We start from the raw sequence: 15,061 nt of genomic DNA, 5'->3' as shown, positions 1-15,061 counted from the left end.
AGATGTAAATCAAATGATAAGAATTTTAGCCACCTTGGCAGGCTGCTAAAAGAGTTATTTTGGGGAAGGTGATGGTTCTGCTTGAAATATTCCCAGTGACCACAGGTTCTGTCTTGACAAAGGGCTAGGTCACGGTCACCATCACCCTAAGCCATTTTATAAGATTGAGCCCAGGGCACTGGACCCTCAGATGCCTTTAGCTGCCAAAGAGATAATGGAATCTGATTTGTTTCTTCAGATTGCTGCATTTGGAGCTATTTGTTATTCAACTGTAGTGCTATTTAGGAAAATATTTTTCTCTGAGCAACCAACCAGTGGAGGGAAGAAATTTTCGCACTCCCTTTATTCTTTCTGTACCTGCTACTTCTGTAGTGATTGCTGATACCCTCTTAAACATTTGTCACATACAAGTTTCCTTGGTAAGAGGTCTGCCTTTGCCTATGACAGCATTTCTCCAACTTGAACGTTCCTATCACCTGAAGGTCTACTTAAAATGCAGTTTCTGATGAAGTGAAACTGCCCAAGATTCTCACAATCTCCCCATTGAGGCTGATGGTGTTGGCTCCTGGATCCCACTTTGAACAGAGAGGGTGTCAGCCCATGCTTTCTAACACAGCAATCATAAGTCAGCTGTGGCTCTTTAGCCCTTGAAATGTGACTGGTCTAAACAGAGACTAACATAAGTGTAAACTGCACACCAGAATTGCAGACCTAGTATGTAATGAAGAATGTAAAATGTCTCATGAGCCATTTTTTTGTGAACCATTTTTTTTATGAACCATTTTTTTAAAAATGTGATTTCAAATATATTTGACTATGTAGCATGATCTTTTATTTTCCTTTGTCTTTACTTTTTATAATTTTTTTTAACTTTTTTAAAAAAGATTTATTTATTTATTTATTTATTTATTTATTTATTTATTTATTTATTTATTTATTTATTTATACAAGCACTAGGTACAGTCAGAAGCCCAGGAGGGTGAGAGAATTCACCAGAGCCAGAGCGGAGAAGAGAACATGCAGACTGAGGAAGCACACTGCTGAGGGGAGCAATAGGCGGCAGAAGAGGTCTGCGCATCATGTGGGACCCTCACCCGGCAGTCGGGGATCGAACTGGCACTGCAGAGGCTGTGGGCAGCTTCACAATCCAGTGCTCAACCTCTGCACCACCGGGGAGGCCCTGTCTTTACTTTTTTAAAGTAAGTGTGACTATTACGAGTTCCCAAAGGGCTTGTGGTAGCATTTCTTTTGGTCAGTGTTGGTCTAGAGAACTGTGCCTAGACAAGGTAAGTGGAAGAGGAAGGAATTGTTGATGTTGGGGTTATCTTGAGCCCTGGCAGCTCCTGCATTTCTGCCCTGTTGTGCCCCCCCCCCCCCCGCGCACCCCTCCCCACCATGAGGTCTGAATGCCTGAATTCCTGCTCACTTTTCCTAGGGTTCACTAGGGTTCAGCTTGACTGCTGATTTCTCGATGTTCTCTGGACCCATTCTCTTCACTCTCCTCTCTTCCAATCCTGACTTCCCTTCCAATCTCCAGGATTCATAGCTTCCCACAACTTCAGAAAGATAGAGGCTCAAGCACTCACAGATTGGTGGGACCATTCTGATTGCTTAGAATGGGGGAAGAAACGTAGTATCGGGTTGTCTCTAGATAAGAAAAAAGTAATAAACACATTTGGAGACATAGATAACTTCAACAGAGAGTAACTCACAATTAGAAAGAGGTTTTTGTACTCTGGAATGTTACTAGGTACATTATATTATATATTATATAAATTGAATATATATATATATATATATATATACACCAGCTGGAAAGCCTATTTCAACATGAGCTGTGGCTTATCTGAATCTGAGCACATGAAAGGTGTGTGCCTGAAAACTATCCATACTCTAGAGCTTATTTCTGGGAATAGCAAGAATTCCTAGGTCCAGGGCTGTTTTCTCATGGGTCACCGCCCCCAAAAGATAAATGGATTCTCCTGAAATTGTTGCATTAGATTCAACAGCAAACACATGGAGTTGTGGCTTTGGGGGAATTTGGAAAGAAGAATGAGGGAGAAAAGGGAGGATTAGCAAGTAATTGGGATGGCAATGGTTTGCTGTGTCTTTTGCTAAAGGTACAATGAAATCTGTTGCAAATTGTGAGATATCTTACTTGTTGGGGTGCAAAAGGATTCCTAATTGCTCTTTACCATTCCCTCACACTCCTCTTTCCATTCTCAAGATCAGATGGAGCTTGCAGAAGGTGGTGATAAAAAGGGGTGGAGAAGAATTGACCAGCATATTGCAGGGTGGAGAGAAATAGGGAGAATGCAATGAAAAATGGATAAAGATTTAAAGAACAAAATATGAGAAAAAATGTCCATAGCAGAAAGATGTGATAGTTGGAGCTCAAGCAGCCATGTTGTACTATGAGACAGAAGCATGTGTTGAGGCTGTAAAATAACCCGGATTCTTTATTACTGGGGAGCCCATCTGACCTCCAGATTTCATTTTCATAAGAGCAAAGTTAAAAATCATCCATTTGGCTTCATCTACTGTTTTTTAGGTTTACTCTCTCCCACAGTTTAAACTGCATTTACTGATAACAGAGGCAGAACATACAAAAAAAAAAAACTTGGGGAAATGTTCATGGGAACCAAAAAACACGTGACAGATCCAGGAGCTAGTGTTGGCGGTTATCCTGAGAGCAAAGGTGTCAGAGGAGACAAGAGAGTAGAAAAACACCAGACCTAAGGAAAAGGATATAATTAAGCACTGGAGAAAGGACATTTGCTACCAGGAGGATGGGATCAGACAGGCCTGGATTTCAATCCTGACTATGTCATTTACTAGCTCCATGACCTTGGAAACGTTCATGTCTCACTTTTCTCATATATACAGTGGGGATAAGAATAGTTCTTGCCTTTTGCATTTTGGTGAGGAATAAATGAGATAATCCCTAAAAGTGCTTAGCATCGTGCCTGGCACCGGGTGAGTGCCACAGTTCTTATTTGAAAGCAAGGCAGGAAGCCCTGAGGACACATTTTATCTGGTGCCTTTTGTTTTTGAGGTCTCCTGACAAGTGCTTTCTTAGGACCTCATGCCATAAAGCCCCTGTGCGAACTTAGAGAAGGCTAGAAGCTAGGTTGATGGAAGAAGGGCTTTTCTCTAATTAAACTAATTAACAATTCATCATACAGCCTGTGAGGTTACACTGTCATGGGTATCTCCTCTCACCAGAAAAATAATAGCATCATTAGCAACAACCTGTCAGGAAAACAAGGCGGAAAGTTCTGAAGTAGCAGCCACCTGCTTGTTTGGTCTAATACGGTCTTTTCTTTCTCTGGAAAGAATATGTTCCCTGAGATAGCCACACATGGGGAACATTTTCATGCTCTCCAAAGGAATTATTGTATAATACTAGCAAATAACATTAATAATAATGTTTCAGTTATCTATCTATTGCTACAAAAAGGATGCATGACAAACAATAGCCTAACAAACAAAGCCTTTGTTTATTAGCTTGTGAGTTTGTGGGGTCTGATTTGTTTTTGTTGTTTTTTTTTTAAAGATTTATTTTTATTTATCTATGCATGAAAGAACTGGTGTGTAGGACAGAAGTGCAGGTGGTGAGAGAATTCACCAGAGGCAGAGTAGGGACAGAATAGGCAGATTTACTAAAATATACTGCCAAGGGGAGCAGTGGGAGAGACACGCTGGGGATCGAACTCAGGCTTTAAGGGTGACAGTGCTGAGACCTAACTCATAAGCCACCAGGGAGGTCTGGGTTTTGTTGATTTGATTGGGATGAGCTAGCTTGGACAAGTTAATGCTTCTGAGGTGAGCTGTGGGTTAGTAGATCTCTTTGCTGATCTAGGTTACATTTGTTTACCTGTGTGGGCACTGGCTGGTAAAGACTGATCTAGAATGGACTGACCCAGGAGGACTGGATCTCTCTTTCCCACTCCATAGTTCACACCTTATAGTAGGTTGGCTTTGTCATGTTCTCAAGGTCACAGCACAGCAGGAAGACCCAGCACACAGCATCAAGCAAACACTTGAAATCATAAAAAATTATTTTGGGAAAGATGGCACTAACCCAATTGTGGGAGGAACAGTTTTCTTGGGAGAGAACCTTCTGTGATGCCTTTATCAGAGATTCTGTCTTTAACTCCATTCATCTTAGCCTAGTCTATACAATTACAAAACATGCAATTTTCCTAGGATCAGGCACCATTGGTTCTTAATATGGTCACCTCTGGGGCGCTGGCCTTGCTGCCTGTACCTGTACTGTGACCTAGAGATTCTTGCCTTTTAACCTTGAGGTTGCCTGGATCTCTGCTGATTTTTTTTTAAAGATTTATTTATGCATGCATTCAAGAGCTGGGGTACAGGCCAGAGATGGGGGTGAGAGGATTCACCAGAAATAGAGTGGGGAACAGAACAGGTGGATCTACTGAAATACACTGCTGAGGGGAGCAGCGGGTGAGTCAGGAGAGGTCTGCTGTACCATGTGGGTAGATCCCTGGCCAGCTGGGGATCGAACTTGTGCTCAGAGGCTACAGATAGCTTCATAGGTTGCATCTTAACCCTTTGCGCCACCAGAGAGGCCCCTGGATCTCTGTTGATTCTTTTAGCTCTTTCCACTATTATCCCTATATAATTTAACTTCATGTTTCATGGATTCCTTCTCCCCACTTGATTTCCAAGTACTGACCCAGTAATTCAGCTCAGGCCCCTGAAAGCCCTTTCTCTTTTTCGGTATCCTGATGCTTTCTTTGAGGAAGCCACTTACCTTGATTCTGCTTCTTCATGATCTCGACATAGTGACCCTAAGTACTATGGGTCTTGTTTTAATCTCCCTGCTCCTCACCCTTCCATCCCAACATTTTGTTCTAAGCACACACATCTTGAGTGATAGCCTTACCACCCTCCAAAGAGCAGGGACACTCTGGGGTGCCACTATCCTTTGGTCTTGACTGTGATGTTAGTTTAAATAAGCACTTTACAGTCATCACTTCATTTAATCTTCACCACAACTTTTAGGTAAGTACTACTATTTCCTTCCATTTCATACAAGTGGAAATCAAGACTTAGGTAGGTGAGTCTGAAGTTACATGATAGTGAACAGCCATCAGAGGCTTCAGAACCACATCCAATTGACTCTCGAGCCTGTGCTTTGATCCACTATATTCTCATCCAGATTTCTTCCTGAAGTGAAGTCAAGCTGGGTTTTCCTCTGAACTATCATGACTGATTGCTTTTAGAGATGAGAGATGAAATGAAACTTAGAACCTTTCTCTACTTCCTTTGGACCACTATCACTTTCTCCCACTCTTTCCCTCTTGCCTTCCGCCTTCTTCTAATGGCGGCTCACATTCCCTAAGCACAGTTCAGATCTGGGAAATTGCTGTTCAAACTCCCCTCACTCTAGCACTAGATTATACTTCACAAAATTCAAGCCACCTGTAAATCTTGCTCCCAGCTCTTCACTCACAGAGAGTTTTGAAAGGCAGACTCATAAAGCAGACCTGCTAAGATTCTGGTTCTGAAAGTCTCAGTCTGCTCTTGCTTCTCTCCACAGGTTCAAAAAGTTTTGGTTAAAGTTATGGCTATTTACATAACCTTTGTGGGTTATCCCTCAGTTTCATGAAGAGACTTCAGTCATCTCTGAACCCCTTTCCTTTCACCTGCATCCTGGTGTCTTAGTGCTTCCTAAGGCTCACGTGGCGATGAATGAATTTAATAGGTCTAAGTAAAGGTCTTTTATTTCCCTTCTGGATAAGCTCCTCACCAACCCTTTCAGTTCAAATGGCTGTGAGCCATTCTCCCCAGGCAGACAAGAGCCACCCAGACCTAGGACTTAGAGAATGCAGTGGTGGTGCCATTTTTCTCATCTGGCATTATGAGTTAGTATTGAGTGTAGGGCATGCACTGTGGCTGACTGGACTGTATATGGCTGAAGAAGAGCTTGCCAGGATCAGGTGGAAGGCAGGCAGAGGGAAGTACAGACACAGGGAAGTACAGACACAACTCATGTTGGCCTGACCAGCAGGAACCACAGATGCTACTGTTTCCAGCAAAGGAGACCCCTCATTTACTACCTCCATTTCCATTCAATTCTTGCTTCTAATTTTGTTGTTCAGGCCTTGTACTAGGCTATAGAATCATATAGCTGAGTAAAAAAAGGACCGTGCAATGAAACAAATCATAGTTAAGGGTTAAGGGAAAAACAAATGTTCAGGGTGCTGGTTATGACTCCAGATGAAGACTGTGTGGGTTCTTGATGTGTTTGCAGACGGGTAGGGGATTTTTGCCCTTGGAATTGTTTGTCCCTCCTCCAAGACAGCTCTCTCCTCTGTGGGCCAGCCAATCCCTTTGTATACCTGAGCTTTTATTTATTCCACTGTGACTTCACTGAGGATCTGTTCCTCCATTCTCAGAAGAACCCATGCTGGACAGGGAGTCACAAAACATTTTAATTTTGGTCATGCTTTGAAGTTTTTTTTTCCCTAGTTTTATTGAAATACAACTGACAAATAAAAATGTCAATATTCAGGTTCTACAAAGTGATGTCTTGATATACATATACATTGTGAAATGACTGCCACAATCAAGTTCATTAACATAGCACCTCACAAAGCTGTCTTATTTTTTTTTTTTTTTTTTTTTGGTGTGTGTGGAGACCTGGTTGAGAATGCACAAGATCTATTTTTACAAATTTTAGTTCTATAACATTGTTAACTATAGTCATTATACTGGACATTTGAGCCCCAGAACTTTTTTTCTTACATCATTGTTCATTTTTACAGTATTTGATTTCTCCCCTCAGGTGTAATCCCCATAAATCTCCCATCACTACTGATTCACCCATGAACCATCACCATAGTCCCTTGTGCTCTTCCCTCCCCTCTTTTGACCCCCTCCCTCACCTTCCCCTCCTGTGTGTCTCAGATCTATAATTTGCCTGCTAGTTTTATATTTTTTTTTCCTGTGACGCTTTGCCCAGAAATTTTTGATCTTATAACTAGAAGTGTGCACCTTTTGACCAACATCTTCCCATTTTTTTCTCAACTTCCAGCTCCTGGTAACTCATTCTATGAGTTCAACTTTTTTATATTCCACATATAAATCATCCAGTCTTTGTCTTTTTGTGTCTGTTATTTCACTCAACATAATGCCTCCACTTTCATCCATGTTGTTGCAAATATTGTTATTCATGGGCGAATAATATTCCAGTGTGTGTGATGGTGTGTGTGTGTGACATTTTCTTTACTCACTCATTTGCCAGTGGACCCTTGAGTTATTTTCATATTTCAGCTGTTGTGAATAATGCTGAACATGGAATTGAATATACCCCTTTGGGACACTAATTTAATTTCCTTTGGTTATATATCCCTAGGTGGAATTGCTGGATTATATGGTAGTTCTATTTTAAATTTTTTGAGGAACCTCCATACTTTGGTCAATAGTTGTTAAATCCATTTGCATTCCTATCAATATGCACAAAGTTTCCTTTTTTGCACATCCTTGCCAAAATTGCTATCTCCTACCTTTTTTTGTAATAGTCATTCTAAGAGGTGAGAGGTCATGTTGTGGTTTTGATTAGCATTTCCTGGATGATTAGTGATGCTGAGCACCTTTTCATATACCTTGGGCCATTTGTAGGGTTTCTTTGGAAAGTTGCCTGTTCTGGCCTCTTTATCCATTCTGTAATTAGGTAATTTGATTATTTTTTTGTCATTGACTGATTGGAGTTCTTATATATTTTGGATATTAACCCCTTACCAAATACATGGTTTGAAAATATTTTCTCTCATCCTATAGTTTGATTTTTCATTTTGTTGATGATTTCCTCTTCTGTATATGACCATGCTTTTCTTTCAGGTCTGGACTTGGCTGTGAGTGATAATGGAAGTGCCTCTTGTTATTCAAATAGCATTTTTTTCTTTCATTGCATCCTTTAGGACTCTGGGCGCTGTTCCAACCTTTGTATGTCCTTTCTTGTTGTAGGCAGCTGGGAAGGGCTCCAGGCTGCTAAACAAGAAGATGAGGAAAGCGAGAGACCATTTATTTCTTTCTAGGAATTTCTTCTCCTCAGTGGTCAAAGTTTCTCATGGTTTCTTAGTTGAGTTCATTTTTTTTTTCAGACCTCTGAGGATATACATAATAAAACACGTGCACTGCTCTAGTTTGCCTTGCAGGTTCTTTGGAAGAAAGACATAAACATGGGTAAGCTGTAGGACTTAGCAATAGATGTTATCTTGGAAGCTTGAATAAAGCGCTGTTGGGGCAACTTGTATGTGCCATTCTCTCTAGGAATAACCTTCACTGGGAAAACTCCTAGTCATCACTTGATTCCCAATTCAAAAGTTACCCCTGATGAAATGCCCTCAATGACTACAGAAAGACTTGGCTGCTTTATCCTTGGTGTCTGGTAGCACTTCATTCACACTTCTGTGGTAGCACTTGTAGCCATGTCTGACAGTTTGTTCATGCTTACTTCTTTCTCTTTAACATTGTCTGTGAGGCAATCTGCAGCAGATTTGTATGGCACTGGCAATGTATCCCCAAATGCAATATGTTGGGTGGTACCTAGCACGTGCTCAACTTAGGTTTCTTGGAAGATTAGGTAAGGCCATCGTGACTTGCTACTTCATTCAAGTCCTAGTTCAGAGGGCAAGACAAGGCTGACATTTTGTGTCTCCTAACCATATGGGCTGGTGAACCAGCCTGCTCAATTTATGCCAAGGGAAGTAGAACTCAAACACTGGAAGAGTGTGTGTGGGTATTATGTGGAAAACACTTTAAGCTACAACCAGCCACTCTCATACCCCCTGACATCCTTCTGCTATAGGCCAAGAACTGCTCAGAGTCTGTGTTGGCCCTCACCTATCACTAGATAAACATGCTGATTGATTATTTGAGGTACATCATGTGGCATTGGGTATCCAAGGACAAGAATTCATGATTTGAGTTTTGAAGTCAGTAATCCTGGACACTGTTTTCTATTTATTTTTTAAGTAGAACTTAAAAAAAAATAATGGAACTGAGTAAATTGCAGCTTAAGTAGAAGCTGAAGGATATTCAGAAGAGTGATAATTTGATAAAATGTGTCCTATCCCTTTTTGTGTGTATATAAGACACATACAATTCAAACCACTATTGATGACTATGTACTTCAATGTTATCACTAAACACCATAAAAAATGTCTACACTTGACTTCTACCCTTGCGGATCTTGGCAGTGTGTCAAGAGCGAGTACATACGTAAGTATGAATCAGATTTTTCTCTATAATATTTTGAAACTCAGTTTAGATGAGAGGTTCTCAAAAGGGAAAGCACTGCCCCCTAAGGACCTTTTGGAAAATAATGAGGGTGGTTTTGGAGTCACCATGATTGGAGGTTACTGCTGGCATTCAGTGGGCATTAGTCATCCTTGTAGTACATGATCATCCTACAAAATGAGTTCTTCTACATCCTGCTGGACTCTTAAATGGATACTGCTTAGAAACATTCATGTAGACAAAAAGCCTGTCTATAAATGCCTTAGACATGCAAACGTACATTTGGGACATAGAAAAGAATTATTTTTGAGTAATGTAAGACGTGACATCAAAATGAACCACTGAGAGTGATTATAAGTTTAAAATAAGAAATTTGTAAGGTTGAAAATTGAAAGAAGTTGATTTCTATAAGTAACACTGTTTACTTGTTGAGAAATGTCACTATGACTGCTCACCTATGAGGATAGGGGTGATCTTGTCCACAATAGTTGTCCTAAAACCAGATCCCACAGGTCATGGGGAGAGAGGGCAGATTAAAATCCATGTTTGCCACCTATAGAGACTGTCTTCTCAACTATACCACATTAACTGGAGTTTAGTCTACAGGAAAAAAAAAATAGCCTGACCTTTTCTTGATAGATAGGTTCTCTGTGGAAATGAATTAGAGAACATCTGACAAACATAGGGGCTCAGACTGCCTTGGCTTGCTTTCTTGCTTCCACTGTGGCTAAGCTCTATAGAAAGGCTGGGCTGGACTGGGGTCCAGAATTTTCTTTCCACAGGCTTGCTAGTTTTTCTGAAGACATCTGAGGGGCATATCCATTCTGAAGTATTTACACATGGACCACATTTCGGCAATTAAATGACAGGAGTGCTGCTCAGTATTTAGAATCTAGGCTAAAACCTGGAGTTCTATATCAGAGCTGACCTTAACACAGGAAGTATATATTTTATGATGGTTAATAGACCATCAACAAATAGCTGTTATTAGTATTTAAAGTTTGTATAGTTATAATAAATAGTCAACCCAACATTTATCCAGCGCGCATGATTCCTCCCAGTGGAGTTAATGAGTTGGAGATGTGACTGGTTTTCCATTTATAACTAGTTGGTTATAGGTCTCTTAGATTTCAAGGAGGACATGATGAATTGGGGGCAAGGGTTATGAGAACAGGAGTCCTTGGGGAACCACAGGAGTCACCTTAGCATTGGCAGACACTGAACCTACATCTGGCTGCTGCTATTGGCTGGGGCTAAATTTCTTGGAGGCATTAAACTTTGAATAAGGGAGACTTTAGGAAAAGACGTAAGAAAGATTTTTTTTCTCAATTCCAGAAAAATCACTGAGATTTCCTCATGGGGAAAAACGTGGTTTTGTTGTGCTTGGAGTCAAATCATCCTTGATGTGTGTTTATGTCCTTCAAAGAGAAGCAGTACAGTGTGGTTATTAAGAGAAAGGGCTCTGGAGAAAGGCAATTCTTATCAAGATGGATAAGCTCAGAGAAGTTGCTTGAACTCTCTTGTGCCTTGTGTTTCCCATCTAAAAATGGGGATCATAATGGAGCTACATCTTAGGATAGTGATTAGGTTAAATGAGACAATTTATGTACTTTGCTTAGTAGATTTACATGGAATAGTAGCAGTGACTTTGAACATGTAATATGTGCTCCATAAATGTTAGTTGCCACCATTATCCTTTATTTAAAATGGGAGTGATGAAAGTACCTACTCACAGAACTGTTGTGAGGATTGAATCAATTCATATGTACATATGTATAAAGTGATCAGAACAGTGCCTGCCATATAGTAAGTAATAAATGTGTCATTCCTATTAATATTGTGATTATTACCATCTTGGAAGGAATTGCCAGATTTTAAGAGTCTAGCATATTATCAAATTTAAAAACCAATCCCACTGAAGTATTTTCCTACTAATCCCATGTGTTCTGATAGTTGATTTGCTAAATACATGACAGTGGCACATGTGTATAGAACATTTTCTTGCTTAATAACAGAGCTCTAAGATTCTCCACATGCTATTCTATTTCTTCATGAGTGTCACAATACATATGATTTTTGTATATATGACTTTTTTAAAGACTCAAATAAATGTTATGGGTTGGGTATCCATTGCTAATATCTGTTTGAGTCTCTGGATTACTTAAGGAAGTGAACACTGGCTTTGATTTTTTTAATAATTGGGAAAACAGAATCTTAGAAAAGTGTTGGGTTGAAATCTCCAGTGCGACTTGGAAGGAAGCAAAGAGGACTTCTGGTCCAGTGTCCTCATTTTACAGATAATTCACAGAAATTCAGTGCATAAGGTCAGACAGACATGGAATGGCATAGCAAGGGCCTAATTGTTGACCAGTGCTTCTCTGCTGATTGGTTATTTGATTTGTTAGGGTCACCTGGATTGATGGAGCTAGGAGTACAAGCCAGCCCTGTTTTGCTCAGTCTGGTTCCAAAGGTTTCCTCTCAGGGTCTGAGCACAGGGCAGCTATAACCATGACACTCTCCTTTGGCCTTTGGCCACCTGTAGGATGTGGAGAACACTGATCCTAGCCTAATCCTGGGATCATTTTTGTCCCCACTGCCCTACCTTAGTTTTGCGGAGATAAAAATTATGTATAGTAACTTTTAAGTTCATAGCTCTTTGAGTTTTGATAAATGCAGTCATTCATAACCACTGTCATTATGATAGGGACTAGCCCCATAACTCCAAGATCCCTTTGTGATTTTTGTATTCAACTTTCCCTGTCAACCCCAGCATCTGGCCATTGATCTATTCTGCCTGTATAGTTTTTGCTTTTTCCCCTGAATAGCCCATATATGAACTCATAGGATGTGGCCCTTTGACTCTGATTTTTCCCACTTTGTAGAATATGTTTGAGAATTGTCCTGACTGCATGCCGAGAGTCGGCATGCCCTTGCATACATCGCTTAATCTCCAGCCTCGGTGTCCTCATCTGTAGAATGGGTATAACACTTGCCTTACTTTTGTGTGGTTGCTGTCAGAAAGACAGAGTGCATGCAGATGAGCATTAGGTCAAAGGAAAAGCAAGTATACAGTTCTGCTTGTTATCCTTGTTATGTGGTTGTCTTTTGAAGAGATTATAGGTGCATTCCTAAGGGAAGCATGCTTCTGCAGAGCCTTCATTCCTCTGATGAGCAGGGCAGAGTCCAGCATCACCTTTAAACTCTTCCCCAGTCAAAAGGCTTCACTGGCTGGTTCCAAGGCTGGAAATGTCAGAGGAAACACTTACCCCGGAGGGACTGTCACCAGGGAAATGGAACTCTGGCATATTGCCTCACCTTGCAGTTTTCAGGGCATCGGGAAGCCTCACCTGTGCATGACATATCAATACTTTGATCTGTTTGGATGAAAGACTCTTTGCAAAGCACTACCAATGAACATCTACAGTAATTTATAATAGTAATAGTGTTGTGGGAAAAAAATGTGATTAACTAACATACGGAGCACCAAACAGTTCGACAAAAAGATAGAGCTTCTCTTGGCTCAAAATGCACAGATAGGGGCGTGAAATCTAGATTCGTATTTCCTTCTGAGTGCTGTGATTCTCAGCTACAGAACACATATGACCCACGTCTATTCCCTGGGGCTCTGTGACTGCGTGAGGAACACAAGAAGTCAGTCTTTGACCCAGTCCTCCCATCCAATTGGCACATGGCTAGCAGACCTGCAAGATAGGTATGGGCCAAAGAGGAAAAAATTGGACCCAGCTTCAGGAGACCTAGATGCTACATCTGGCCCTGCCATTCATTGTGCCTTTGACCTTGCTTCTTTAGCCATGAAAAAGAAGGTAGGGATAGGTCTCTTTGAAGGAATCTCAAGTGACCCCCCCATGACCCTCACAACTACTCTCTCCCAACTCTGAGCACCCTTGCAGGGGGAACAGAAAGCAGCAACCCTGAGCCTTGGAGTGAAATTCTTCAAAGAAGCTCACTCTTTCCAGCACTAGCTGAATAAGATTCCAATAAACATATTGCTGAAATGTTTGTTTCCGGGTGTCATTTTAGACTGCAAGTAGCTAAAACAGATCCGGCTCCTATATATAGATACTGCATTTAGTTGTCTTCTGGGAGGCTTTTACTACTACGCTCCCTGGCTGCCTCCCAGCTGAGCTCTTCCCTCCAGGGATCAGATTTTGGAATCAGAAAGTCAGACTCGGTAACCATATTAAGGGGTCTCTCTGTCTCGCTCCTCACTAATGCTCTGTCCTGCAGGTGGACACCGATGTGGCTGCTCTCTTTACGCAAAGACTCTTAGTGTTAAAGATGACAATGCTGATGGCTGCTGGCCATCCCCACTATGGCAGCAGATACAAGCCAAACAGCACTGATGTCCTGGGCTTAAGGGAAGCATAGTGTAAGTTGGGTGGAAATGAAGTGCAGATTGTCACAAAACAGCTCAGTCTTCAGATAAGAGGACTCAGTATGCTCTGTGAATAGAAGCAAAGAAAAGGGGCTCTGGGGAGGGTTTTGAGGGGGAGTGGGGCAGTGAATCCTCCCGGGGGGAGATAATGCTGGAAACAAAAAGGTGAAAGAAGAAAGGTAGCAGACAGTGTTGATGGAAGAGGTAGAGGCAGGAAAGGAAGAAGGAAAAGGGTTTACTTAAGGAGTCAATATTGAACCCTGGCATTCTAATTTTTAAAATGTGCTCGCTCACTAAGAGACAGCCGCCCACTGTGGGTCCTTCGTGCTCTGTGCATCCCACCTAACCTCTGCCCCATCCTGGAGGATCTGCCTTCACCTGCCTCTGTGATTTCCTTAGGTTTAGCCCTCATGGCTCGAACTGCCTTCCTGTTCTCCATATTTTATGTGCCTCTTTCTCTCTGTCTCATTCTTCTCTCCTCTCTTCCCTGCTTTTCCTTTTCAGTCCTTTCTCCTCCCAGATCCTTCTCATTTCCTTCCTCTCCCTCCCCCTTCCATTTCACCCCATTCCATTTCAGTCCCTCCTCTCCCTGTTCCCCTTCTCTTCCCTCTCCCTCTCCCCCTCTCTTGCCTCCTCTTCTCTCCCTCTGCCTCTCCGTCCTGGTCCTTGTTTATCTATAAGCTCCAATTTCTCGCCTTGTAGATTTACCTGTAGAACAAGTCCCCGCTCCTCTTGCACAAACTGTTTAAGAAATCCATATCCTCTCCTTCATTCCTTGGGCATTTCAGAAATGGTATTCCTCCCCCAACTACCCCCGTCAAAATAAAATAAATTCAGCCAGCTCCTGCTGTGTGTCCTTAAATCCATTCCCTCCAGCTTCCCTGGTTTGAAAGCCTGTACCCTAGAAGGGGCCTCCTGCATTTGCTGGCAAACGTGCTCTAGTCTGATCGCCACAGATAGTGCTTTGGAGTGAAAAAAAGGGGGAAAAACCCTCTCGTTGGAGATTTCAAAACAGATTCTACCAGCTCTCAAATCTGTGCACTTGCGGAGTGGCAGGGCTTAGGAGAGAGGAGTAGGGGACTGGGGTTCGGGTGTTTGTCATAAACAAATAAGCCACAGAATTTATATGTATATTAAATGTGCGTTTCCTTTGGCATGTTTGGTGTCTTTCTCCCTGGCATCCAGGGTGGGTGCTGTGCACGACTGACTCCTCTCACACTGTTGCTGGGGCATGGTGTGTGCGTGTGTGTGTGTGTGCGCGTGTGTGTGTATGCGTGTGTGTGTATGTGTGTGATGGAATTGAGGAGGGGGTTGTTGTGTTTTGATCTGATTCACTTGACAGATTATTTGAATCCAGCCCACCTTTCCGCACATGTCAAACAGATGGCATCA

This window comes from Talpa europaea (genome assembly GCF_964194135.1).
Source record: "Talpa europaea genome assembly, chromosome: 12".
In the NCBI taxonomy this organism is placed as follows: Eukaryota; Metazoa; Chordata; class Mammalia; order Eulipotyphla; family Talpidae; genus Talpa; species Talpa europaea.
Note: the sequence above shows the minus strand (reverse complement) of the source record.